Below are 25,568 nucleotides of genomic sequence, written 5' to 3' on the forward strand. Positions count from 1 at the left end.
TAATCAGAAGGAGTTATCAAAACTGCAGGATTATTTGCGGGATAAGTGGAATCTGCTTTCACCATTGTTTTGTACTGTCTGGGTAGTCTGTGACCATGAAATGTCCAGAAAAAATGGCCTGATGAAGCCTTGGTTTTTTTCTCTAGGTCAGCTGTTCATGATCACTCCCTGCCTCCCTCTTCACTTTGAATTTGTTCCTGGCTCACTATTTGTCATCTCTGAGAAACAAACATAGAACTTAAGTTCCATTTCTTGTCTTGTGGGTTATCTTCCCATACTTTGCATTGGGATGAAGACTTCAGCAGTTGGATTACCACAGATTCATCTTGTGTTAACTTAAGCAATACTTCCTGGGTAAAACATAGGAAGTTTGTGCCTTCTTTCATATTATGGCAGTTATGTTTAACTTTGAGAAGCAGAAATATAATTTGTGCAAGAATACTAAGCATTTCTTCATGCTCTTCTCTATACTTTCTAATATTTTTCTATGATTTCCTAATTTAGGGAATTCTAATATATGAGAACTTTATTCCTCAATTCCATCTAGTGATGCAGTTTTCAGCTCCTGGAAGCAAAGTATTGCCTGCTGTATCTGTACTTTAAAGACTTTCCAAGCTGTTGTTTTTCCTGTCTGTCAGAAATTTATACGCCTGATCTAAAGCTGGAAAATCCTTGACTGAACAGGTGGTTAAGGCAGTATACAAAAAGATGCTAATATAAAAAAAGATGCTAGATGATCAAGGAAATATTCTGTTAAGTACATCCTTACCTTTGTGTTCCAAGGATGAAGGGAGAGGAAAATGTTCTATTTTCCAGAAGAGCTTGTTCTCAAATCTAGCTTAAGTCTGACTTGGATGTTTTGGGTGGCTTGTTTTTATTGTTTAGGGTTGGGTTTTTTTGTTTGTTTTTGAGGAGTGGATGGGAGTATTAAGCCAACTTCTGAAGTTCTTTAACTCCTGTTTTGTCTCATGGATGAGTTAAGAGGGTCTTTTTCTGTCTTCCCTCCTAATACCGTGTACAGGTATTTTACAGCAAAAACCCATACTTCCCCACTGTTGCACCTCCTTCAACCTTAGCTTTTGCAAGGGCTAAGAGTCTTGCTGTCAGTGTGTAACTGACAGCAAGCCTTTATCCTGTACTGATGTGCCCTGCTTTGTCTCAAACAAGCTCTGGCCTGGGGTCTTTCTAAATGCTGAACTTGAGGAGCAAAAGTGATCAGAATCAATATTGTTTCCCCGATTTTGTAAATGATATAAATACTGCTGCAGTCTTGCATGCCCAGGGAGTTTTTGGGAGCTTTTAACTTACCTTGCCTTCTTATTTTGAGCTTCTTGCAATAATGAAGAACAGTAACTATATATTTTAATGAGATCTTAAATTCTAGGCAAGTGCATTCCACCAGGTCAAACTTCTTGTTTGCAACTGATGGAGGTCTGCCAATACACAGTGCTTGAAAGGAATCATTGTGCAATATTTGACTTTTAAAGTCATCCTGCCCCATAACGGCGTGCTGTCAAGTGCAAAACGTCGGTTTTCACTTCGGAACAACCATAATGACACGGAAAACCGATCTGCATCTGTTGATTGTCACTGCGTAGCCTAATGTTCGGAGGGGCTCTCAAAAGGTGTAAAACTTGTCAAAATAAACCATCTTGAAACTGAGCGTATCACTCAAAGCCTTACATCTTGCTGTAGTCTTTTTTTTTTTTTTTTTTTTTTTTTTTTTTTTTCCCACAAGGCTTTTCTCATGCAAATCGCCCTCGGTGCGGGCTAAGCCTCCCCGACATGAATAGCTTTTCTTCTCTTTCAGAGCCGATCTGTGGTGGTTGTGATGTAAGCTGGAAGAGATTTTCCTCTTCTGGGCTCCCTGGTGGAAGCTGCACAGGCAACTTCTGGAGAAGAGAGCAATTACTATGGCCCAGCAGCAGACAGGTGCCGTGCTCCTTGCTGCTTGCCTTGGTTATCTCGAGAAAAAATAATCCATTTGGCATCAGAGAAGTTTGCTGTTTTGTGCATAGTGCTTAGTGCTGCTGTTATGGCAGCAAGGTATTCTGGCAAGGAAAAGACTAAGATGAAAGTGTAAGCTATATGCAGGGCTCCTTATAACAGACATGTATGCTAAGCTTAATTTCTGTTTGCACAATTCCTTTTCCTAATTCCTGCTGGTAGTAATTTTGTGAGGAAAGGTAAAAACTCTGTTGCCAGATACTGCTAGTTGCCTGGAATTTATTTTTAGCTACAAAGTCACCCTGACATGCAAATCCAGAGACATGATTTTTGCTCTCTGGTGCTCCTTTGTATCAATCTTGTGGATTATTAATTCCTTTATACCTTTTGGTCCTGCTGTGGATAGCAGAAGGGAGGTTTTATTGAAGACTGAGGTTTGTTTGTTTTTTTTTTTTTTTCCCAATTGCAGTACTGTAAGACAGAAACACCAGATACTTCTAGTTTAGCTGATGATTTCCTATGATCATTAAAGGGTGATTTGATAGCAACCAGGTGGTGGTCATTGCTAGTTGCCATACCATAATTTTCAGGCAATGAAGCAATGGTTGCGTTTTGTCCTTGAATTTGGAAGCTATTGTGATTCACTGGGTATTTCTGTTTAGCACTTGATGTAGAAGCAGTGTGATACACTCACTGTGCTGAGCAGTGAAAAACAGGACTGCTTGTGGCTTTCATGGCATTTAGAAATTGAATTAATATTAAATATTTATAAGTTGTTGTCCCATCAGAATCTGTCCATGACTGCACATACCCATCATTACCTTGCTAGTAAGACATTGCTATGATTAGCTAGGCAGGGTTTAAGTAAAATCCTTTGTGTTCTTACCCTGAGTGTAAATATCAAAAAATGAAAGGAAATATTTGGCCTCCGTTTCATGGTGATCAGTACTTGTATGACAGGCAGTCAAAGGCTGCTTACAGTAAGTGGAAAAGCAATAATAAAACTTCATGAAAATAGCTTTCTGTTGGGCTTTAGATTTGCTCCCTAGATACTAATTGTGTGTTTAAGATTACTGCTGCTTCATCGGACTGCTTCTGGAGATCTGGAAACATCTCAGCAATTGTAATAGCTCCTTCTAGACCAAAATGAGTTAGCTTCATTGCTTTGATGTAGCTGAGTGACTGCATTAGGTTAGATAGTTGTCAAGCCTCTTCATTTCTTTTGAAATGGATGTTAGAGAAGCCCCATGTGCAAGAAGTATTGAGCAGGTGAAAATCTTTTGGAAAGAGGGGATGTTTTGTGGCTTTGATAGGAAGTAAAAATATATTCTTCAATTCCAAAACATTACTTTTCTGTTCTTACAAAAAAAGGGTTTTTATAATGACTTCTATTCAGAATGCAATTAAATACCATCTACTTCCAAAAGAGGTTTAAGTATAAATGAAGTGTAAAAAACAAAACATATATGATGAGTTCACTGACGGTGCTGAGCTATGTTTTTGGAAAGCACCACTTGCAGATGAATGTTCTTGTCACTTGGAAGGGTAGAAAAAGGGCCATGCAGCCGTTCTTAGCTTGTTCTCACTACTAAATGTAGATGGATTATGCAACTACAACACTGAACTTGATAGATCCAGATGGTCAACTTCAGATATGGTATATTTTGTTTCACATTTTTTGTTAATGCAGTAAATCCTGGGCTAAGAATTCAGGCTAGGATGTAAACTTACCTTGAGCTGCCCAAGAGCTTAGATTTTCTGTGCTCTGAGGGCAGGGCAAAGCACTTCCAGAAGGCTGTATCACCATCTACTCAGCCTTATAGGAAGTGCCTGTGCTTGTAGGGGAGATGCTAAGGCAAGCATTCATACAAGTATCCAAAATGGATAAAAATCTCCAAGTGAATACTCTGACACTTAAGTACAAGCATGCACATCGTCTTTAAGACACTGTTGTACAACTGGATGACAGCCTTTGCTCTCCATAGAGCTGAGGAATCTATTTGCTGCAGTAGTCAAAAAAAAAATTGAGCAGCAGCTGAGTAGACCAACTTAACTCTCCTAAGAGTAATTACACTAGTTCTCTTAGTCATTTCTGCATTCCACGTGAACACACAGAAAAATGTCTAGACATATGTATAAAAAAAAGTCAGTCCTGCTTGAATTTCACCCTGAAGTTGTTTCTATTAGTGCTTTTTCAATGTATTTGGAAAAAAATTAGTAACTTAGAGCGTTCAGTCGTAAAGAACGCTGTGTCTCTTGTGCACCATCTGTACGCACCTGTGTGTTCACAGAGTGCAACTACTGAAAGAAACAACTGCATTTTTTAAAACCTGTTTGAATAGTGTCCAGTATTGTTAGTGCAAACAATCCTGAATTACAGTGCCTTAAATCTCGCGCTAACAATAATCATAACTGAAACACAAACCTGCTGCATTACTCCAGGTTTTGATTACACTGGGATCCAGAAATTGTCCGTAGGCATTATGAGTTAATCTTCTGAAATAAATGATTCAAAGAAATCATATGTTCAAAAAAAGAGAATGATCAAAATGATCTGGTAAGTTCTGTCTAGTTTAAACTCAAAGGGGCTAATTGAGGCTAATTTGCAAATATGTTTGCATGTCTTTGTTGATTGTTCTTAGGAGCAAGGCATTCAGCTATAGAATCTATGTAGATGCAGCTGTGTAGCTGTATCTCTATAGATTCAGCTACAGAATCTCTTGTCTACCAGGTGTGATGGTCAGTTACTAGCTACCACACCTCTGATATTCAATTTTGCACATAGGTTTTCTTTATAATAATGTTTGAGATAAGCACAAATGCCTCCTAAATGTTAGTCTGTCTTCTAGACAGATACAGGACTATTCGCTTATGATGCTCCTGATGATGGTAAGAATAGGTTGCATTGTATTGGACTTACTCTGTGCAATTAACATCCATCCTGGGATATTGGGAGTCCAATACAATTGATAAAGATAAGAAATTCTTTTTCTGAGAATTTCTTCAGAGCATTAGGAAATTCAATTACTTGCAGGACGTGGTCATCAAAGTTACAATTTAGGTTGAGGCAGACAAAAAGTGTTTTTGTAAGCATTGATAGAGGACTTAATAAAGCCAGCAACAGATCTAGTCAGTCTAGTGGTTTGACTGAAATGCCAGTCTTTCAATAAAAGAATCAACAATACATACAAAACTGTTCGATGCATTGTTTTGACTGTAAAACAAACTGTGGCTCTGCTGACTGACTTTTCGTTAGAAATGCAGAAATTTCCTGTTGTTGGTTTTAACTTAGATGTAGGTATGATAATGGTCATTTCTGAATAGATTCCATTTTTTGTGGTGGTCACTGCTGCTTGCTGGAGAGGGGGTAGTTCCCAGACAACATGTGTGAAAGCTGCTCTTTTGAGGCTTGATCTGCCAGGAGTGAATGCCCTATCGGTTGGACAAACCCTGTTATTCACTCCTTTGCTGGGAATCATGCTCTCCTCCTTAGTCTCTTCCACAGGTGCAGAGAAAATTCATTTTTCCCCTCTTTTTCCACAGATTGTAATGTCTGAGTTTACTTTTATTTTACCATGCAGTTTTTATATGTTCAGATTAATACGTTCAGCAATGGGCAGTGGTATCTGATTATTTTTTTTTAGAAAAGCATGTAGAAAACAGACCTTGAGTTTATCTGACTTTAAGCATTTTGCATTAGATAACTTTTTGTAGAATATGAGAACCAGTGGGGTTTGCTGGCATTATGATGATGCATGTTGAGAAATCATTGTTTAAATTTTTGGTGAAAGCAAACAGTCTGTGTTGATAGGCTTGTTCTGTCCCTTCAAGAAAACACAGCATATTTTGATAGAATATTTTTTTCTAGCATTCAAAAACAAAGCTTTGAAAGCATCTAAATGTAAAACAGCTTGACACATGGCACATTCTTAGTCACTATTTTTTTAAATAAATACTGTGTTGCTGATCTGGCATTCCATGAGTGTAACAAAAAAAAACAAAAAAAAAACAAAAAAAAAACAAAAGAAAAAAAAAAAAAAACCACAAGTGGTGGTACTGAGTTTTTCTGGTAGTAAGACATGATGCAGAAACCAAGGCATGGTGAAGGTATCTATGCTTTCAGTTACTAAAGCCACGTAAAATGATGTTGTCAGACAGCGAGAGAAGTGTGAATTATGACCTGTTGGTTTTCTGCCTCTACAAATCACAGAATCACAGAATCGCAAGGTTGGAAACAACCTGCAAGATCATCTAGTCCAACAACCCCCCCATTCCTAGTAGTACCACAAGCACTAGCCCATATCACGCAGCTCCTCATCCAGGCGCCTCTTGAACACTGCCAGGGACGGCGACTCCACCAGCTCCCTGGGCAGCCATTCCAGTGCCTGACCACTCTCTGAGAGAAAAAGTTTCTCCTAATGTCCAACCTAAACCTCCTCTGGTATAACTTCTGACCGTTACCTCGGGTTCTACTATTTGCCTGGGAGAAGAGGCCAGACCCTTTTACACCACAGCCTCCCTTCAGGAAGTTGTAGAGTGCAGTGAGGTCTCCCCTGAGCCTCCTCTTCTCCAGACTGAACAATCCCAGCTCCCTCAGCCACTCCTCATAAGGTTTGTGCTCCAGACCCCTCACCAGTTTTGTTTCCAGTTTCTCTGAACACGCTCCAGGGCCTCAATGTCATTTCTGTAGTGAGGGACCCAAAACTGAACCCAGCACTCGAGGTGCGGCCTCACCAGAGCTGAGCACAGGGGATGATCACCTCCCTGCTCCTGCTGCCCACACCATTTCTAATGCAGGACAGGATGCCGTTGGCCCTCTTGGCCACCTGGGCACACTGTGGGCTCATGTTCAGCCGAGCATCAACAAACACCCCCAGGTCCCTTTCCTCTTCACACTCATCCAGCCACTCATCCCCAAGCCTGTAGTGCTGCATGGGGTTGTTGTGCCCAAAGTGCAGGACCCGGCACTTGGCCTTGTTGATCCTCATCCCATTCACCTCGGCCCAGCAATCCAGCTTATCTAGATCCCTCTGCAGGGCCTCCCTGCCCTCAGGCAGATCGACACCACCTCCCAGCTTGGTGTCATCTGCAAACTTACTCAGGGTACACTCAGTCCCTTCATCTAAGTCGTCAATGAAGATATTAAACAGGATGGGTCCCAGCACCGACCCTTGGGCCACGCCACTTGAAACAGGTCTCCAGCTGGACTTAACTCCATTGAGCACCACCTGCTGAGCACGGCCCTCCAGCCAGTTCCTTATCCAACAGAGGGTAAACCTGTCCAAGCCACGGGCAGCCAGTTTCTGCAAAAGGATACTGTGAGAGACCATGTCAAAGGCTTTGCTGAAGTCTAGGTAGACTACATCAGCAGCCTTTCCATCATCTACCAGTCTGGTCACCCAGTCGTAGAAAGAGATGAGGTTGGTCAAACACGACCTGCCTTTCATGAACCCATGCTGGCTGGGCCTGATCCCGTGAACGTCGCGCACGAGCTGTGTGATCTCTCCCAGGAGGATTTGTTCCATGACCTTCCCTGGCACTGATGTCAGGCTGACAGGCCTGTAGTTTCCCGGATCCTCCTTACAGCCCTTCTTGTAGATGGGAGTCACATCAGCAAGCCTCCAAAAAAAATGTTGCATTGAAGCTGATGCTGTAGATTAGCACACAAGTTTTCTTCTGTATATTGGCTGTAAAGACACAGATAGTGTATTACCTGATCTGTGCGTCTTCCATCAGAGGCACAACTGCTATACAGGAGTGGATGTTGTCCAGGTGACCAGCTTGGACTGACTGGGGTAGGGTAGAGATGGGACAGTGCAGAGCTGTCTTAGCACCAGCTTTGACCCATAGGCTTCCACTGAGGACTTGGGTTACATAGATGTGGTACATGTGTCTGAATTCTGAACTAGTGCAGTTTGTCTAGGTGAAATCCTGATGCTTGGTGGCTGGAGATCAAAATACTTCAGCATGCTGTGCTCTCTTCTAGAGATAAAAGAATACAGACTGGCTTTGGTATCTTTTTGACTAGAGCTCAGAAAGATGAAGTAACAGATGACTTAAAGTATAGAGATATACAATACCGTAAAATGGGAATTTTTAAAGTGTGTTAGCTTAACTTTGTGAAGAAAAGAATTCCTAGTAAATAAGTTGTATATAAGTAATTAAAATTAACTAATTTTAAGTGACCATTATTATTTTAGTGACAGCATACAGAAAATTCTGAAACATTGGAGTTGGATACATTAGGGAGATGTATACATGTAGTAAAGTTGGTTTTTGCATTTCTGGTATTTTTTGGTATCTCCTTGGAGAAGGAAGTGGTGATGTTAAAGTCCAAAGAGGGAGATTCCCGGACAGCAAAACTGCATCTTGTTTTAGTATACTCCGCAAGCTTAAATGATCAGTGATCTTGCTTGGAATAGCTTTCTCCTAAATTTACCAAAGGTACTCAATAAACCCACCATTTGCTTAGCACAGCACTTGAGGTGACTGATTCCGTGTGTAATTACCCTTCGCAGTTAGTAAATAGTTCAAACAGGATTCTGTGGTTGCATAAGATCAGTTGCTTCTAGTACCCCTAAAAAAATAAGTTTGTAGGATTTTAACCAAAGTTATAGAATAAAAATGGATAGGAAAATAACATAATACACCCCATCCTTTTATGTATGGACAGTGTTTCTAGGGTCTTTGACAGCTGTGGAAAGGAATTTTAATCTTCTGCCCCATAGTACTCTGGCTCTCAAACTGTGTCAGACTTTGAAACAAAGATTGGCTTTACAAACAAGATCCAATTAGTGACTAAGGATGAAACATTCTTCTTAGCGTGGATAACTGTCTGGATTCAGTGCAGAACTGGGAACACTTCTGTGGTAATTAGTAGTGTTCCCCGATACAGTCTGTAATGAGAAATTGTTTCCATAGTGTTTTGGATCTCTTTCCACACATTTCTTGAATTAATTGAAGCATTGGGCTGGGCTGAGTAGAGAAGGCTTGCTGCAGTACCACCGTGGGCACAAGGTTGGTGTCAGCTGTGGAAACTGTCAGCTGGAAAATGCAGGTAAAAAATCTCGTAGCTTGTGTTCTTGCGTATATATTATCTTGCACTGAAAATAAATTAATAAAGCAGTGCATGGAAGCATGCGATTATATAGCCCTATTTTTTTCAGACTGTATAACTATGATCTGCCCATTTGCTTCTCTAGGATGCTCTTTTTTGTTGAAATCATCTACTGGAATTTTTTTAGCTGCATTTCTGGCCTGAGAAGCAACTGAACTTGCGTGGCCTCCACAGCCCCTGCAGACAACAGAAATCTTTGAATTGCATTTTCTTCCCCAGCGTGACTCTCCCCTAGGTTTGGAAAGTGATGCACAGTTGCCAGAAAATTATGTAATGCAGATAATGTAATATCCCATATACAAACCAAAAGCTATTTAGAAATTGGGCTGACAAGAAAGAAAAGGAAATGAAATGGCTGTGTACATCAGATGCATATCTAAATTTTAAAATCAGCGTAACAGTGTGTGCATATTGTTAAATATAGATGTAGTGCAAAGAAAAGATGCCCTGTTTCTTGAACTATGTTTTTGGAGGAGCTAGAATAGGTAATCGTGTCCTGCTCCCTCCCTTGTGTCACTGCACTTATTCACACAGCCAAGCTGTGTGTCAGACAAGGGAGCCAATCTGGCTATTGCTAATGCATGTATCTGGTGATGTTGCACTAGTTCTCAGCAGGTCCAGTTTCTGGTGACACTCACCCCAAGGTCCTCTGAGCATAGGGATTGCCAAAGAGTGGAGGGAAAACGCAGGTAAGAATCAGCAGCAGTGAGTGGAATGGGAAAAGGAGAAGTGTGTTAACCTCAGTGGCCATCTGAGCCTTTAAACAATCCTGAAATGACAGCCTTAGCCTCACTGAAGTGGCATGACGATTTCAAATGCAAGTTTTTCATGTACGGAAACAGGAAGTTTTTCAGTTCCTCTTCCCTGCTGCTATTTGTACCAAAAAGGCAATGTATGCCAGTGTGCCTTTGTGCTGCCTGTGGAATGTGGGAGGAGCATTTGTCGCCAGGACTGGTTTGCCATCCCTGAGCCTCCTTTGGGTGGAGTGATCTGCAGCCCTGACATGATGGCATGGGCAGGTGAAATGCTGTGAATTCGTGCTATGGCATAAGTCTTTTCACTTATAAAATAGCAAAGGCAGCAGAAGACAACAAGTAAGGGTTGATGGGGAAAATTAAAGTCTATGAACATTTGTTCCTCCCCTGTTGCTAGCAGATATGAGTTTGTGTTCTGCTGCTCTGGGAATGGATGTGGAATTTCATTTGTTACTAACCATCACACTTTCATATGTCTGACCTGTGCCTGGAAATATCATATACAGTGTATCCACAAGATAAATTAACTGAGCAGTGTGTTTCTTATTACTTCACCTCTGTCACTGTATTCTGCATTAAAAACTAAACAGTGAGTAAAAACGAGCCTGTAAACTGACCCACCTGTACTAAGCACAGCATTGTACAAGGTAAGTCTAATGTTCAGCCTGTACACTTCATTTCCCTATGTGATATAGTGCTGGCTCTGCTCTTAGGCCAACATGCTTTTCTCTCCTGCTGCTCCCAATTATTGTAACCAGAACATAAACAGATGTTCTGAGTAAGACTGTTGAATTTGAGCTCAACAGTGTATTTATCATAACGCAAACCTCTTTCTTAAAAGAAGTCTTTGCTGTTCGACAGTCTCTGCCCTGATCACATTGTGGACCTGCTACTTAAAAGGAGTTAGGTCAGATTAGATGTGACTCCTTCCTACTACTCCTCATGGGGAGGATTTCCCTTGATTTCCCTTGTTTTCTGTCATAATCATGTACATCATTGTTCTTCCACCAGCCAGTAACTAAGGAACACTGAGCATAAAATATTGCTCTTCCCCATGCAGGGGCATACTATCCAAAAGATGTCCACTTGATACAATCTCTGTGAAACTAAAATAAATCACAATGCGTTTCCCCTCTTCAAAATACTTATTTCAAACCCAATCCTGAGTTGCATTCACAACTCTGATATTTCCAGGTGAATTAACTTGCCAGTAGAACATTGTTTATGATAAGAAAGATGTATAGTAAAATTGTTCCTATCTGAAGTCATTGATGATGACTCCTCCAAGTCCAGAAAGAAAATTAAGCCATGCCTTAAGCACTGGAACCTCGGTGAGATCCATTGCTGCTGTGATACAGTTCTGTCTTCCTGTGACCTAAATTCTTTTCTGGCATTGCAAACTCATGTACTGAAACACAGACTGGAGTTTCAGTGTGGCAAGAACTGCTGTGGATCCAAAATGGGACAAATGAGGGGCTGTTGGGTAGCCTTTTGAGTGTATTTGTAAAAGTATATCTAACTGATTTTGCTGCAGTGATGCAGATAAATTGTAGGAGTCTGAGTAGGACAGCTATGGAGTCAAAAATCATGTAAAGAAATTCAGAAGCTTTTTAAGAAAGAGGAAAATGAAGGCAGTGGTGATTGCTGGAAAACAGAAAAAATAAAATGTAGGATGAAGACTTGTCATACAGTTATTTTGTAATAGAAGATTAAGTCACTTTGTCAGAGGATTAGGGAGAAACAGAAGGACACTTTCCTTAAACCAGTGAACTACAACTCTCTACATATTTGTTCTTATTCTTACATACAGTACTGACATTTCATTTAAGCAGCAGAAAAGAAGTGGCAGTGAATGGCAGTATAAGCACAATGCTTCAGTTTTGCTCACCATCGTTTTCTAGTAAGATCCTCCAAAGTGAAGTCAGGTATGTGGTTACTGCTACATAGCAGTAAGTTTAATGTATGGTGCCCTGTAAGTAAATATATGCATTTCAATTTTCAAAAGAAAACAGTGTATATGAAATTTGATTCTGAAACTTGTGGAAATGCTATAAGAAATCACATATAAGGAAGAATCTAATTATCCATAATTCCCAACACGAGAAACTGGGAACTGATTGTTTGCCAGTAAGTAGCACCAATGTTAAAATGCATATTTCTTGAAACTAGTTTAGAAATACATGAGGAAAGATCTGAAAAAAACTCTGTTTGAAGTTTCCTTTAAACCAAAGAATATATTTTTTCTCCAGAGTTTCTTTGACTGTTTATTGCTTAATACAGTTGATGTGTTTCTCTGCTCAGTTGTAATTACTGCAGCACAAGATGTGATGTGTGTGTAGTATGATGTTGTAGTGGCAGTAAATATTTTTTTTAAAGCAGGCCAGAATGGAGCAGAGGCAATGTTTATGTAAAGCAAGCTATGTCAAAGGAGTGTACTATAATCAAGAATATCTTACATATTTATAAATGAAGAATTAAGTTGCTCAGGATTTTCCTAACAAGCTGCTCATATCTTAATACCACTCTGCTAGCAGATGTAGTTTTGAAAGGAACATCTTGTTTTTCATTTAATATGTTTGCAAATGAATCAGTCCACAAAGAAAAAAGAAAACCCTTATTTCTGAAGGGTAGATGTTTTTGCTCTTTCCCTAGCCATCCTGAGCACAAGCACTTATGTGCACTTATTGCTTTGTTCAAGCAATGGGGGTATCTTTATTGGGATGGAACATTGTGCTGTGTGTATGCTGGGTACATTCTGCTATTTTTCAGTAGAGCTAAGAGGAAGTCTAAATACTTGCAGCAATCAGTTGATGGACAAAAGGATTCTTCTGGGATTCCTTTTTATATCGGTTCTACTGTCTACTACTGTGCAGAAACATCATTTACTCTTGCTGAATAATAAATAAGCTCTGAGAGTATCAGTGGAAAAAACAGTGATAATTACTTCAGATTCCAGTAGCTATCAAGTGAGTTCACAAAACCTGCTGTTCAGAAGGAGATGTGCATATCTAATCCAGTTTACTTTTTTCTCATCCTGTTTAGCTGCTTATGTTGGATGTATGCTTTGTCTGACTTTCATATGCTTTTACTACTTCCCTATTGTAAACTGTCACCTTAATGTGCCCAGAAGAGGTAATCGGAACATATATATTTTAAAGATCAAGTCACTGGAAGGGCAAAATTTACTGTTTGCTCATTTGAGTGCCTTTTGCCTAATCGTTTGTTTTTCTTCTTTGCAATGCCCTCAAGTACTTGTGTTGTGCCTTGATACCAGAATAATACACATACCTGTGTGTATACATCTGTATATACCTTTTCTGCCTAGATAGTAGATTCTCAGATTGCCTTAAAGCACAAGGTAGTGCTGATTCGGGTTTCTTATCTATGAACAGTTATTAGTCCCCTTCACAAGAACTGTAGTCTAACACGTCCTTAACAGTTGAACTGTGGTTTTTCCTCAAATTCAGCTTCTAGTGCATTACTGCAAAGTGTCACTTCATCTTACTCTGTTACTGAGCAAGACTGCAGTGATGAATGCTGCAGGTGTTTCCTGAACATGGATTTTGTAATTTGAGGGACTGAGGCTTGATGTTCTGAAACAAACCCAAAATCTTGTGGCAAATGCATTGTAAGTGGCTGAATGCTTGATCAACAGTTAGGATGCTTTTCTAGAAGTTTAGCTTGCTAAATAGTTTGATGTCATGGAAGAACGGGCCATTTCACTTTTCTATGAGATCTGACTCAGCAAGCAGAAAGAGATTTGCTTTTCCACTTTGGAGAAACTACCCTTCATGTAGTCTGAAGAAAACAGCACTAAGCCAGGCAACTTGGAAGTGTCTGTCTCTAGAAATGTCTCCTGTTCGTAAGCTGGAAAGAACAATCCAAAATTTTAGTGGTTGACTCCTTTACAAGGAAGTAAGGGTGGCAGAATGACTACTACTATTATGTGTGCAAACATGCAATTTCTGCTGCTCTTCTCATTTAATTGCAAAACCAGCACTCCTGCAATAGCCACTGAGTGTAGAACTCATGTTTGAAATTCAGAGCAACTGAGCTATTCAGTTTCTTTGAATATACATTTTGATTTTACTGAAGAGAAAGAGAAGTGTATGGAGATGTCTTCCTTATGTTGATTCTTCATATGGAAAGCTGAAGTAAAATGTGTTAAGAGTTTGGCTGGGTCTCAAAGGAAGCACACAAGTTCTGTGAGATGTACTTTTTAAGTCTTAGATGAAGGCAAATATCTAATTGACTCTGTCAGAATGATTCCTTAGTTAAAAGCTGTATCTACAGTAATTGTGATGTACTTCAAGACTCTCAAGTTTTTTTCTTTTTCATAAGAAAAATTCCTTATGCTATTTTAGATTTAATACATCAGCAAAATTTACAGTGACTACACTCATGTTCAAGCAGTTCTTCCAGTGTTCCTGTCAAGACTGTACATAATACAGGCTAAAGGATACCCTTTCACACTGCATTTCAGACAAGAGTGGCAAGAGTATTCACTGGGCTTTCTATTCTCCTCTATAAATCTGGCTATTTGGCATCTGTCCTGCTGGTCCCTATGAGCTCCTGTGGCAGGAACCATAAGGCATGGTGACAGTTGCACTGCTTTTCCTTTGCCCCACAACAGTTGCTTTTCCAGTATGAACAGTGTCTTATGCTCTTTGTTGCCATATTGTCTTCTACTCTGTGAGTCAGGTGATTTGTTGTTTATACTGATTTTTTTTTCTGCTAAACTTTCAGCGTACTTCAGGAGAGGTAGTAGCATCTCTGTGGATATCTTTTACAGGAATAATCACACTGCAGACAATGACTTGGCTCTGAAGGCTGCAACAGCCTGTAGCTCAAAATGCACAAGACCGTCTAAGACAATAGAAAGATACAAATGCTAAGAGGAAGTGGGAATCTAGTTTTAGGTTTGTGTGGCTTCTGGTTATAACTGCTACAGCCTCCATGATCAACACCAAACAGACACTGTGTTTGCTTGGGATAAGAGAAAGATGAGGAGCAAATTCTTATATCAAAATAGCAACGTAAGGCACTTAGGTCTCTGTATAAGGCTGAGAGTTAACAAGCTGTGATGGTTTGCTGATTAACTTGATCGAAGTATCTAGGTCATGAATAGGCTTGGCAGAAAGGCAGATTGTCTTAAAATATTTTTGTTTCAAGTTCAGGATTTTTTCCTGTGTTAAATTGTTTGCTTATTGAGGGTCAAAAACCTTGCCTCGATGGTATTTGCTGCTTCCTAGTATTTTAATGTTCTTCTCTTGTCCTGTTAATTTCTACTTCAGGAAGCATAATTGTACCATCTTTAGAGAAGTCTCATTACAATAGTAATGTCACCTTTGTAATGTGAAACACTGTAATATCCTGTTACACCTTTTTAAGGTAGCATCACCTTTTTGTGTAATAGTAAAGTGAGATTTACTTACCTAAAAATGAGATCTCTAATGAAGAGGCTGGATGATAGGGGATGATGGGTGACAGCCCTACATCTCACTTTGTTTTCAAAATAAAAATATCACAACTTTTGTTTTCAAACATGCTTTTACATTAATTTCCTATGTTAATTTCCAATTAATTTCCTATGTTTCAAAAAACTTGGAGTTGCCGGGGGAGGTGGTACTGGAATATTTCCAAATAGGATATGCTGCACTGGTTAAAGCAATTGGTACCAATTTTGTTTCTGTTTGCTGTAGTTCTTGCCTTACTTAGAAATCAGTTCTAAAGGAACTGCTGCACAAATCGTTCTCTAGAGTTCATGCACCTAAGGATTCACAGAGGGCTTAAACAGGCTGAAAAGTCTCTGGAAACCTCATTGTTGTAGAACATAGCTCCATAAGTAGCTGGAAATACTCTATAAATTTTGTCAAGCTCCCCTTCTGTTTTTAAGTTTCTTCCATATTTATTTCATCATATATGAACAAGGAAACAATGGTGCTTTGTTTTGTATTTGCTGTTGTGTACAAAATATTGAGGATTCATATACATAGTCCTCAACATCCAACACATTCTGCGGTTACTGCCCTGCCAGGCAGTTCTACTTATCCCAAATCTCATGATTAAATTGGATGATCGGTAATGGCTATAGCACTGTCATTGTGATTGAGCAGCTGCTGTGTGTAACACTGGCTTGGGGTGTCAGTGGTGAGGAGTTATCTGACGTTTTGCTTCTCTGGTTGTTAAAGTAATAACTCTGAGTGTCCAGAAGCACTCACGTGTTGCCCTGAACACCTGGCTTGGTGCTATAAGCCAGACTTGATACCCCATCAACCACTTGTTGAATTAACTGGTGTTGAAACAGCTCATTTTTTCCAGTATGAGGTGACTTGTTTGTGACTGTTGGGCTCATGATTGTTTCTGGCACCTCTCTTACTGTCCTGAGTAGCCTGGATGCTGGGGCTTAGATGATAGATTTCTGTCACACAGTGATTATTGTAATTGATAAGGACATTGGCATTATTCATTCTTGGAGACAGAAGTGCCTCACATGTGCAAATGTTGGAAATGGCGATCTTAAAAGCCCTTAAATTGAAGTGTTGTAACCAGATAGTACACTAAGTGTTGACTGTTTGAGATATTGTTAATCATGCTGTTAAGCTTTCAATTTGCTGAACACTACCAGTTCCTTTTTTCAGTCTAGCATTTAAATTAGTTTGGCTTTCAGAGTCTTTTAGTCATATCTGTCATTAATATTTTTGAGGGAAGATTCTACACCCTTGTAACTAACCTGGCTTGCACTAACCACATTCCTAAAGGTATTCTAAAGGTATTTTGTATTCCTGGCTGTAAGTACTGCCTAGGAAGACATACTGGAGATGCTTGCAAAATTTTATCATTCTTCTAATTCTCGAAAGACTTGCACTGGAAAAATTGTAGCCAGGTCTTCACCAAGAACTCAGGCCTAGGTATTGTGTAGGAATTTCAGATATAATACTCAGTGTAAGTCAGTATTAACTAACTGCCCCAGACCTGGGCAGAAAACACTATATAATTTTGAAGCTGGAATAGTGAGATGGTCTTGGAGCATCAGAAGTTTTCTATAATCATTCTAATTTAAATTCTGGTAATAAACGTCAGGTTGCAGGTGGCTTGTGAGGCTTTTTTTTTTTTTTTTTTTTTTTGGTGATTTTCCTTTAGTAGTTGAAATGAGGTGACTGATCACAGGCCATTCAATGGCCTCATATGGCTGCCATTGCTGTTTGTAATGCTGGTCACTGCTATAGAAAGACTGCTAATTTTCGGCAGTATAGAACACAATGAATATCTTGTTTTTCTTACTTCTTGGTTATTAAATATTATTTTGCTATCTACATCTCTTTCCTTTGATACAGGCCTGATTTGTATGTATGCATTTCACAAGTTTTAGATATATCACTGATTTAGTAGACGAGGAGAGCATTTCTTGTAAAAGCAAGAGAAAAAGAAAATGGAAAAAAGCTTGTAGGTGCTGTTCCTGGCTAAATACACTGGCTTTAACTTTGTTCTTCTATCTTGTGTTTCTTTTTGACAGGAGACAAAGTTCAAACTTAGCAAACTCCCTCTAATTACTGCTGTTTTGTAGTGTTTACATAACAATAAGTGCTTTTAGCAACAGTTCAGCTTTTCACAAGCTGACTCTTTCAGTCTTTTCACTTCTTTAACATCTTGTTCTCTCATCCATGTCTCTTAATTCTTACTTGGCTGCTGTCCTGCACTTTTTTATAGGTCCCAGCTGCATGTCTAGTAGCTGTATTTCTTGGTCTTCTTTATGATCTTTGTACCTGCATACTTGCTGCTAGTTGTTTTCAAAGTAATGTTTGTCAGATGTTGGACAGTAAAATACTGATATCTGAATTAGAACCAGTGGAGTTGAACTGATCCAGAGATAACCCTAGATCTTGCCATGTGTGAGTTGTGTTTCCTGTTCTGCATCATGCATAGCACTAGGCATGTTCTTTAGCCCACACATCCAGGAGGGCAGTTCTGCTATCCCAACTTGTTAATCACCAAGTAAATACACAACTCTTATCTGCAGATCTGCATATTTCTACTGCTATTTTTGAATGGCAGGCCTGGTTTTAGCACATGTACTACATAAAGGCTGTCATACTGAACATGTTGTGAAGGTTACTTTGCTGGTCGATTTTTCAATCCTGTGAACATGTTGATTATAGACATAGTGTTCATGTCTGTCTACTTACCTGGAAAGAAGGGTCATACATATCCCTCCATACAGCTATGTAATATAATACATAGAAGCCACATCTGACTGCATGCAGAGATGATCGTGCTGTTCTGGAGGTCTCTTAGCTGTCATCCCACAAGTGGTTAGTGATGACAGTTGCTATAAACATCACAGCTGGTGATGAACTGGAACTTGAGAGAGGGTGAACTGCTAGCTTCTTTATGGGCAGGTTTGGTTCAGCTTGAGAGGCTTCATCAAAATCATTCTCTTATAGAACGCTTTGTAGAGACTACAGCTGTTTTTCTGTGCATTCAGATACTAATTATTGCTGTGATAAAGCACAGATGTTGGGTAAAGACTTAAAGTAACTGTATTCATAAGACTAGAAGGTCTCTTACATGATGTAGAAGTGAGTTTATATGAAGCATCCATTGTTGGTTACACTTCTGTAATGTGTTCATGGCTTGCCAAAGAAGCATATCTTCTGCTGCAAATCAAAATTCCACTATCTTCCTCTCAAGAGGGTTCCTCGAGTGGCCATTAAGTTGTGCCAGGAAAAAAAAATTCTTAAAATTGAAAAACATGAAATAACACATACTTGTTTTGGTTTTGACACAGTGCATTAGTGTATTGCCATACTGCAGCTGTACTGAACATAGGAAACGAGAAAAAATGCAAGAGTATATAGTAATATATACAGTATACAAGTCTAAACTATAGTCCTGGTGTCTGAGACCTCAGCATTTTTCTTAAAAGTATGTTTGGACTGATTTTTTTTTTTTCAACTCTTCCATACCAACAACAAAAACTGCTGTATAAGTCTTTTATTCCTGTGCTAGCTTTTGTTTATCAAATTAGTGTCTATGCAGAATGGCAAAATACTAAGTTTAGATAAATCCATGTGGTCTTCTGATATTTTCAGATAAAAGCTCTTCTTGCTTTATAGGGCTGGAGATGGATTCTTTATTTTACATGTGGGACTTTGGAGCTTAAGTCTGTGCTACCTGAAATTTAATTAAAAGTGAGTCTGCCATTCCTCCCAAATGATGCTTCCAGGGGCCACTGGGCAACTGGTGAATTTGTGTTGTCACTTGTTGCAGAAATTGCCTTTAAAACAGGGCTTGACTCTGGAGTTTTATGAAACATGAGAGTCTGAGCTGTTATTTTCATTGTGAACATCTCACAGTGTCCTTGGGAGAAGACCAATCTCCCACTTAATATTTTACTTCATTTGGTCAGGTAACCTCAGAGTACTGTTCTTTCAGTCAATAAGAGTAAATTGGGCTTTCCTCTGGAGAAATGCATCTGGTGACACTACTCCACTTTCCTTCCTATCTCTTCAGTGCTCATACCCAGGCAGCCTGCTGCTGGGCCAGGAGCTGGGCAATAAGGCAAAGCAGCTGTGTGATCACCAGCCTGGATTTTGTTGGTATTGGCCCTTCTCACTGCTTTATCTCATAGAGCAGTTGTCAAGTTCGCGGCTGATATGCAGTGCTAAATCTTAATGTCACTACAAACAGAACAGGCAGCAAAACAAAGCCCGTTCTGATTGCCATGCTGTTGCACATAGGATTGTAGGGTCATAGACTGCTTGCTGGAGAGTCTCTAAGGATTTTTTCACCTTAAAAGTGCTGAGTAAACAGGACTTGGCTGCTGCTGAATGCCCAGTAGACTGTGTTGGCCCTGGGGCCATGTCACTGCTCCACAGGTTTCCTGAGCAGCAGGTTGCCTTGTGGACTCTAATCACTGATTAACCCACATAAAGGTCTTGTGAAATAAACCAGATTATAATAACAAATAGTATCTGCACTGCCATCTTGTGAACCAGATTTTTATAACACCTTGAAGATTATTTTGTAAACATGATGGTGTTTCTATGGCAGCAGAAATCTGGTGTGGAAAAATGTTGCTGAAATGATTTACTGCTGTTTCAGTGTCCCAAACCACATGAGCAAGTTGTCACAGTTTCTTGTTTCTACTCATCTAAGTTGAATGACCTTCATCTGGAGGACTTTGATCAGGGAGATGAATATTGCAGCAACCTGAATGCAGGTCTGCACAGTGAGATCCATACCATTTTAATACGCGTGCATGACAAACGTATATACAGGTTTTTCATAGTTTGCAGTGTAGCTCTTGCTGGAAGTCATTATCCTCCTGGATTAAATAATACCTGTCTTGATCATAAAAATAAGTTGTGATGCTGCTAAATCTTAAAGCAGTTGAAGATCAGGGGGATACACAGACTTGTGGAGGGGGCAAAAAAAAAAAATTAAAAATCCAAGCACTGTTATCTAATATAAAATCTCTTGGTATGGTATTTGATAGTCGTTTTATATGTTTAGATGAAGTTCTGAGGTCTTGTATTAGTCACTATATCCCCTGTAATATTGCATCATGTTATATTTTGTATGTACTATTAGAGAAATGTAGTAGCCTGCATCATGAGTTCCTTCTTCATGCTGCTTCAGTAACTCACTTATTCTCATACTGTATTTCTGGAGCTGATAAAATTTGAGACTCAGTGGAGACTGTTACTGGAGTAGGAATCTACAGACCCAGTTTTAAACCGTGTTACCAACATGTCTGGCTCCAGTGGTAAGTTGTCAGCACAGAGCAGTACCTCTAACTTGAGCCAAAGCTTCCAGCTGTGACCAAGATTTGGGACTGTATGCACCAGAGTGTGAGAAAAGAGCTGGAAAAAAAAGCTATTCTCTTAACTTCTGTTCTCTCTGCTCTGTCACTGCTCTGCACAATCTCTAAGGGAAGCCTACAAGCCATTATTTGCAATTATTTGGTAAAACTCATACTTGTTATGATACTATTTGAATTGTCTGTATTGACTTCCATTGAATCACTGCAAGTTTTGCATGTTTTTGTTCTAGAAATAGCATGTGGCTGTGAAACAATCCTTTTCTAAGATATCTGGTTGGTTACTTTGCTCAGCCACAAAATGCACCGAGCTCTCTTCTGCCACTGTCAGCATCCTTTTAGAAACAGTATTTAGAGGACCGTTAGTAAAAATAAATAAAAAACAGAAAACCCACCGCTTTCTGCATTAGGGAACAAAAGTAAGTGAAGAATTAAGAGCAGAGATTTCTTAGCAAATGTTTAGATTCAGAAATTAGAGGCGTAATGTAGCACTTCAAATGTTCCAGTTCTCATGGTTCAGCTACTGTGTATTTCTAAATATCTTCAAATTCCTTATTTGAGATAATGTCTGAAACAGAGGGATTTTTATTTAATGTAGGAGCCAAACATTTTGTTTTGGGACTGGTGGTTACTTTTTGTCCTCTTCTAGTAATGTGACTGTCATCCTTTCTGTGGAATGAGATGGCTTTAGAGTAACTACTGGCTGAAAACTTCTACTTCCTTTTGATACGCATGTGCAAGAGCAGATTGAAGGGCTGTGGTTGTGAGTCAGGGAAGTAGTAAATGTGTGGTAACTTGTTTTTACCTTGTTTTCACTATACCTTTTTCATAGCAGCATATAGTGTTTTGAGGCCTGACTCTGGTACCTTGCCTCTGCTTCTCAGGAGATACAAATCTGGTGTCCTTTGAATCCACATCTTGTGGTGCAAAACCAAGAGAGAAGAGTAGTCAAATATAATTTCTGCTGCTGAATCCAGCACGTGCCAAACGCGATGGGCTTTGGGCAGGTTGTACAGTGTATTCTCTGCCGAGCATTAGTTTAAACATTTCAAGTCCCTCTGCCAGCAGTATGTTTTGCTGACCACACAGATTGCCAGTGACAACCTCATAACTGGTGGAGTTCATAGTGCAGCACTAGTGCTTCCAGTTCCCTTGACCCTTTTCTTGAATGAGATTCAATTTTATTTATTTTTTTCTTTTAAAGTGCAGGTCTGATCTTGTTACACTGCTGCTGTTTTCTGTGTTTAAATCTGGAGACTGGAGTCTCCTGGTGATGTAGTATGCTGTTTACTGCTCATAGGTCTGGCACAGAAGAAATCATTGTTATCTTGCCAGAAATTCACTGCTGAATCTCTCTGCCTCAGACTGCCAAAAGGAAAAAAAAAAAAAAAAAAAAAGAAAAACAAACAAACAAAAAGAACTGAGCAGAGAAAATGGAAACTGTACCTCTTGTACCTCAATACTCACTCCTGGCTGGCTCTGCAATACTGCATTGGTTCTGGAGGCCTATTTGCATTGATCAAGTCTTTCTTTCTTTTAACTTTTTTAAGGCAAATCAATGTTGACAACTGCTGGAGTGAAAAGAAATTAAAAGGTGGTTGGCTTTGCTTACTGGCATAGTTATTTATACTTATATAAGATCCAGAGTGTCTTTTTTCAGGAAAACGTCTGTTTATACATTTGAAACCAAAATAAGAACAAAGCAAACATGCTTAGCACCACAGGAATATTTAAATGATAGGCTAATTTTTGGTGATGCTGTTCCACAACTTCAGCAGCATTACACACTTCAGTCTGTTTCCTGACACTGCTTTTTTTCCTGCCCCACAGAGTGGGGTTTGGGTGTAGCTGTAACTAGTGACCAAGCCACCATTGTATTCACCATGAGGATATCTTTCTGTGGCATGCATTTGCCATTTATGGTTGTTAAAAACACAGTAGTAGTTTTGGGTTTGTACTATAGAAAAGGACTGTGCATATTTGATAGCTATACTACTGTCACTCCACAAGCTTCATACTGGAGAAAAGTATACTGCATACTGCTGAGTTATAGACACTTCCTCTGGTATAGCCATGGTATTAACTTTTCTTTTTTTTTGTGGAACAGCTCTTGTGACAGACTTTAAATCTAATGCTGATGCTGCAGTACTGTGTGCTCAGGAAAACAGTGGGAGAGCCAAAGGCAATGCTGGCTCTTTTTCAGTCTAAAGAAAAAATAAATTACTCCAAAGGAACCTATAAATTCTTATGGTCAGGTAGATATTATCTGTTTCCTTCAAAAACAGAAGTTGAAGGGATTTCTGTTTTTTCACTACAGCCTACTCTTCCTGTTGGCACCACATCATATTATAACTTTTATAAACTTCCCAAACTGCATCTTGAAAAGCAGAACTTCACTTCACTAGCCTTACAAGTAATACTTTGTCCTGTTGAGAAGTGCAATTATTTTTAAACAAAATTGGTGCACCAAGACCAAAACTATTGTAGTAGCAACAACTGGAAATATGTGCTGCAGATGTTTCGGTGTACACAAGCAGAGACTAACAGTTGAGCGGCACAACTGAAACTCAGTGTTTGTATATTGCAGGGACTCACTGTAATTCATGTGGTGAATAAGTTCTGCAGCTTCCAAACATCGACAAAACTTGTCTTATATGTAACTTGATCACATCTATTTTATCTACTGTGTTCCAAAAGGCTCTAAGATACTTGTCCTGTTGCTGACCTGGGAGAGTGTTTTTCTGGAATTAATATAACTTAAAGATTTTTAGCTACAAGTGGACATAAGTTTGTAATTATTTTTGTTTTCAGGTATACTCCACTTATCTTTCTCTACTTTCTCCTTTTTACCACTGAGTTAGTAAGTTTCTCTCTCTGAAAAGACTACTCATATTTATCTGTACTTGGTGGACTGACAACTGTATTTTTGATTCTGTTTTTTTTTCTGTTTTCACTGCTTCCTCATATAGTTTTCAGTTTCTTCTTTATGTTGCATTCACTCACTGAATTGCTGAGGGGAGCCTCACTGTCCAGAACAAGATGGTTCCATACTTGGGCTTGTCACCATGCAGGAAACGAATACAAAACAGATTCTTTGTTCAGAGTTCCCATTATTTAAATTAAGTGAAAGAGCAGCTTCCACCTTGTACCAGTATCCATTTCTCTGCCTCATCAACAGTAATGGATTGTGTCCTGACAAGAAAGTTGGAGTTCAGAGGTGTGAAGGATCTGATGAAATATGAAGAGTGCTGTTGTGAGGTGTATAGTTTTCATCGCTGGAGATGGCTCAGTGGACAACAGGATCAGCTCTAGCTTGTGCTGACTGCCTCCTTTTTATTTCTCAGCATGCTCCTCCTGCTGTCAGGGTCATACTTCCAGAAGATGTGTTTTAGGAAATAATGTAGGAATAGTAGACTGGTTCAGGTAAAATTCACCTTTGCTACAAACTGGAATATATATTCTTTTTAATACCATCCTCTGTGTTGAAGAAGACGAATGTTATGATGTTTTTAGAAAGAAATTCTTTACTTGAGGGTGGTGAGACACTGGAACAGGTTGCCCAGTGAGGCTGTGGATGTCCCCCCTCTCTGGAAGCATTCAAGGCCAGGCTGGATGGGGCTTTGAGCAACTTGGTCTTGAGGGAGGTGCCCCTGCATATAGCAGGGAGTTGGAACTGGATGACCTTAAAGGTGCCTCCTAACCTAAAGTATTCTATGTTTTGCCTTACTGTGTACATTTATTCATTCATTCATTCATTCTATAAAGCATCATTAATAAAGATGACTTTTGGAATTCTCTGCATAGAGCCATAACATGTAAGTGTGCAATGCAGAACAGAGCAGAAATGTGTCTCAGTGATACAATCCTTCTTCCCAAAGCAGCTTTTGCCCTGCAAACTACAATTTCCCCAGTGACATCCAACTCTGTGTGATACTGCCAAGATTTATGGCTGGTGGTTTCCTGAAGAGCTATTTGGGTAGTCTGTGCTTCACTGAAACAACTTTCATATGTCTTGTAACAAATCCAAAAGTGTAATGGAATAGGTCATTTGTCTTGAGTTTTAATGTGAAACAAAATGATGTAGTGAGGAAAAACTGGCTCATTTTCAGCCTGGATTCCAGCTTTCTGGTTTCCGAACTCACTCTTGTGGATGTGATGCTAGATTTGTAATGCTGTTTTGTACAGCATACCACGAGCCTGCCTTAGTGACAGTGAGGCAAACTAATATCATCATATGTGGCAAAGAACATAACTGAAGATACTAATATCTTTTTAACAAAAGGATAGATTTCCTAAAGGGGAAAAAAAAAAGAAAAAAAAAAAAAGAGGAAACAAAACAGATTTAAAACTCTTCTAATGCTAGCTACTAGAAATGAGAATATGATTACAGGGCCAGAATACTTAGGCCACCAATGCAAGGAACTTCTGGTACAGAAGTAGTCTTTTTCAGGATACTTTGATAGCAGTGTTTCTTTTCTATGCATTATAAATGTACAGGATAAAAGGGTTTTGTCTTTTAAAGATTTTCTGAACTGGTTGTATATTGACTGTTTTCTGTCTAGTGTCATACCTAAATCTAAAAAAAAACTTTTTCACCTTGAAAGATGTTGAACAAGAAGGCCTTTCCACTGATGAGTAGTGGAAATGTTTCAGCCAAGACGTTGCTGGACAGAGCTCAGATGGGCTGTTTCAATGAAAAGCTCAGATCCTTCCATCAGCAATGACACCACGTGTCATGAGTGGAGATGAAGGGCTGCTGCCTGGTAAAGGAGGATGATAAGATGCTGAATTTGCCATGAATTTAGCACACCTAGGCATTGGGAACCAAGACAACCCCTTGCACTGCTGGCTTTGATGCCCTCATCATTCAACATAATCTTTTAGTCTTCCTAAAATGGAAGCACCAGTAATACATAGCACCCTGTTC

At 39.4% G+C, this 25,568-nt stretch overlaps 1 protein-coding gene and 1 long non-coding RNA gene across 11 annotated transcripts in view; one reads left to right on the forward strand and one right to left on the reverse strand.

The window, feature by feature from the left end:
* The window catches only part of LOC128074677 (uncharacterized), a 406,066-nt gene that overhangs the window by 216,056 nt on the left and 164,442 nt on the right, over positions 1 to 25,568 (reverse strand). The gene's annotated exons all lie outside the window — the stretch shown is intronic.
* IQGAP2 (IQ motif containing GTPase activating protein 2) overlaps positions 1 to 25,568 on the forward strand; it is a 228,026-nt gene that overhangs the window by 142,363 nt on the left and 60,095 nt on the right. The window lies entirely within an intron of this gene.

The sequence above is a fragment of the Tympanuchus pallidicinctus genome, unplaced genomic scaffold (genome assembly GCF_026119805.1).
Source record: "Tympanuchus pallidicinctus isolate F22 unplaced genomic scaffold, pur_lepc_1.0 scaffold9, whole genome shotgun sequence".
In the NCBI taxonomy this organism is placed as follows: domain Eukaryota; kingdom Metazoa; phylum Chordata; class Aves; order Galliformes; family Phasianidae; genus Tympanuchus; species Tympanuchus pallidicinctus.